The following is a 3599-nucleotide window of genomic DNA, read 5'->3' as shown; positions in this document are numbered from 1 at the left end:
GGGTGTGATTTCTCGCTTTCTGTCTCTATGTCGCTCTCTGTCTGGTGAGTGCACGTGTGCAAAAACCTCTCAAAAAAAAAATATATATATATAACGTCCTCTACTTTATGAAGTAAAATTGTAGAATTGTATTACAAAACCCAAATTCTAAATGCATGTCAGCTCTTCTTTCCATTTAACTAGTGTAGTGTCTGAGATTAGGTTGAGTTTGGTGACTTTCCCAGAGTCACACAGAAGGGATACAGAAAATACAGCTTGAGTACCTGCTCTGCTGCTATCTAGCTAGGAAACCTTATTTCTATTGTTACACGCTGAGTAATCCTGATAGAAATTTAGGGCTTGGACTAATAAGATTTGACCATGCCTCTTTTCAACACAAGTGTGGCTAGGAAAGTCTGGAGGGCCTGCCTATGGTGATTATGGTGACTGAATCCTACATGGCCAACAATGTTTGAGTCCTAGACTCCGCAACTTGAAAAATACACTGAGTACATGTGCGTGTATGCTCCCAAACCCAAGAGGACAAAGAAAAGATGGGGTCGTGTTGTGATCATTCCCCATGGGAAGGTGCTATCTCTCTCTCTCCTCTCTCTCTCTCAACCACATATGCTCCATAGAAATTTTTTTTTTTGAGAGGTTTTTGCTATGGAGCGCATGTGCTCGCCAGACAGACAGACAGAGACAGAGAGATAAAAAACGATAAATCACCCCACAGGGGATTGACCACGCTGCAATCCCTTCTCCTACATTCTCCTCTCAGGATCTTGGGCATGCACGCACACGCGCCCGGTGTTTGTTTTAAGCTACCAGGTCTGGGACGCAAACCGCAGTCGACTACGTGGGAGTCCAGCGACATAGCCATTACACTAACTGCTGGTCCTGGCAATTTTTATTTTTAAGAATATTTGGAGATGCAGCCAGAGCAGGGAAGGATATTACTGTTACATGATAAGAATTTTAGATTTGTTGGCTTATTTTTAACAATAATGAGTATGCAAATAGAAGTCATATTAATCTCTGTGTATATCACTTCTCAAGTGACTCCTGGACAATAACGAGAATCAAGCTTTGGCCTCTTGTCAAAAAACTGGATAAAGAATAGCTTTGACATTTATCGAACAGTGAAGACTAAGAAAAAGGCCAGGTGCAGAAATAGATTCAGGCCTTGAAAAGTTCTATACTCTGTTCTTGTAAGTGAAGCAGGGACATAAGGAGAAAGTAGAGCTAGGATAGAAGGGAGAGGGTTGCAGAATGTAGATGTGAGATGGAGAGAGAAGGTAAGGTTGAACACAGGAAAAGTGAATATCTAGCTAGACCCAGAGGCCTAGGGAGCACCACCTGGATCCACCACAGACTTAAGCAGTGAAATCAGTCTCCTTTGTTTCTGCTTTCCTCATTTTTATTTGGGTGGCTTTGAGCATGTGTTTCTAAGTCTCAGATAATGGTAACTCTGACTCAACAGGGGAATAAATAAGATGATGGGATTAAAAGTGTTTTTTTCTTTAACTATAAAGTTACGTACTAGTCTAATTTAGAGGAAGACAACTTAGAAAGCATCTAATAACTTATAATGCTATTTTGTAAAAAGTTTGTCCAAAAGATATACAAAGATAAATGAATAAAGAGAGGCCCATTAGTTATCTTCACCTAGACAGACTCAGTCAAGGATGGGCAAAATATTATATTCTCATGTTTTGTTCATACAGGGAATGTGCTAAGGAGATGGTTTTATTTTAATATTGTCCTTACAAATGAAGAGCTCAAACCTGGATATTTTTCTAACAATTAGGACCCCATACACACACAAAGCGGAAAGAAAAAAAAAAAAAAAACTTCTGATATGGTAAGGTTAACATGCTAATCTAGGAAAAGAGATTCAAATGTATTTTGTCTTGGATGTGAAATTGGGAAAGAAATACCATGGTGATGAGGTGCCATTTCAGATGCTTCAGATTTCCAAGACAACCCTGTGATCCCTCACTCTTGATTCTGTGCACGGTTGTCTGTAGCACTGGTTGTATCAACTGCTCTTAGCCACGAACCAGAGCATCTCAGAGAGCAGCCGCTAAGTGCCTGTGGAGTCCGTAATATGAAAAACATGTCTGCAAAGTTAATAGAGAGCTTCAGCTTCTGGGGGCTGAGAGATTTCACCCACTAGTACTGAAAGTAAGTGAGGATGGCTGAGGCCATGGTGTGTCCTTTTCTGGGAAAGAGAGCTGCAGCTTTTTGATTTTGTTTGTTTGTTTGTTTGTTTTAAATGATAACGACAAAAACCTTCCTGAGTAGGTGTCAGGTCCAGTTGTGAGTCCTTGCAGGTGTGCGAGGAGACTGGAGTTGGGCTGATTTCCTCCCATGGATGAGGCAGCCCTCCTGCAGGGCCATGCCGCTCACCACAGCCTTGATGCTCGGAAACAGGAGGTTAATTAGCCCAGTGCTTAATGAGAGCGTCTGGAGGAACTGTTGAGAAAATACTAAAAAATAAATGAGTTGGAGGAACGATGGAGTGAAGGCATAGATGTGCTCTAAAATGGCTGGTAGGAGAAATATTATAGCTGAGAGAAAGCGAGAATGACTGAGAAACCAAGACCCAGCTTCAGTGCTGCTGCAGGGCCACCCCTTTAATAAACAAGCAGGACAGAGATGGAGAAACTGGGGAAGCATGGCAGCTGTGGTGGTGGTGGTGGTGGAGTGTGTGTGTGTGTGTATAAGGAAGTAGTGTTAAATAGAGTAGGTTCATTGTTTTCAATTTTAGGGCTGGGGGATCACAATTCTTTGTGGTTTTTTTTTTTTTTTGAGAGGTTTTTGCTATAGGGCGCGTGCGCTCGCCAGACAGACAAAGACATAGAGACAGAAAGCGAGAAATCATCCCCCAGAGGGGATGGTCACACCGCAATCCCTTCTCCTCCATGCTCCTCTCGGGATCTTGGGCACACACGCACATGCGCCCGGCGTGAGTTTTAACCCACCGGTTCTGGGACGCGAACTGCAGTCGACTACATGGGAGTCCAGTGACATAGCCATTACACTAACTGCTGGTTCCCACAATTCTTTGTTCTAAGAGAAAGAAATGATCATCTTCTACTCTTGGTTTGTTCCTATTTAATTTCTATTAAGTGTGGCACTTAGTCTAAAAGTAAATATTGGGTCATTGGAAAAGTCATGACATATCTTTTCATAGAAGAACAGAAAAATATGTCATGACTTTTCTGACAACCCAGTATTTGTAGAATAAATGAGCAGATAAGAAAATAAATGAGTTTTAATAAATCAATGCCATGGTTTCATGGCAGTTATTTTCAAACCATACTCTGAAAAGTCCAAAAGTTCCATAGAGTAATATCAGAAAACCTCATGGGGAACCAGCAGTTAGTGTAATGGCTATGTCGCTGGATTCCCACGTGGTCGACTGCGGTTCGCGTACCGGACCCGGTGGCTTAAAACTCACGCCGGGCGCGTGTGCGTGCGTGCACCGGATCCCGAGAGGAGAATGGAGGAGAAGGGATTGCGGCGTGACCATCCCCCCTGGGGGGTGATTTCTCGCTTTCTGTCTCTATGTCTCTCTCTGTCTGTCTGGCGAGCGCACGTGCCCTATAGCGAAA

Source organism: Tupaia chinensis, unplaced genomic scaffold (genome assembly GCF_000334495.1).
Source record: "Tupaia chinensis unplaced genomic scaffold, TupChi_1.0 Scaffold000119_1, whole genome shotgun sequence".
Classification (NCBI taxonomy): Eukaryota; Metazoa; Chordata; class Mammalia; order Scandentia; family Tupaiidae; genus Tupaia; species Tupaia belangeri.
The sequence above is the reverse complement of the archived record's forward strand: the minus strand, read 5'-3'. Positions refer to the sequence as shown.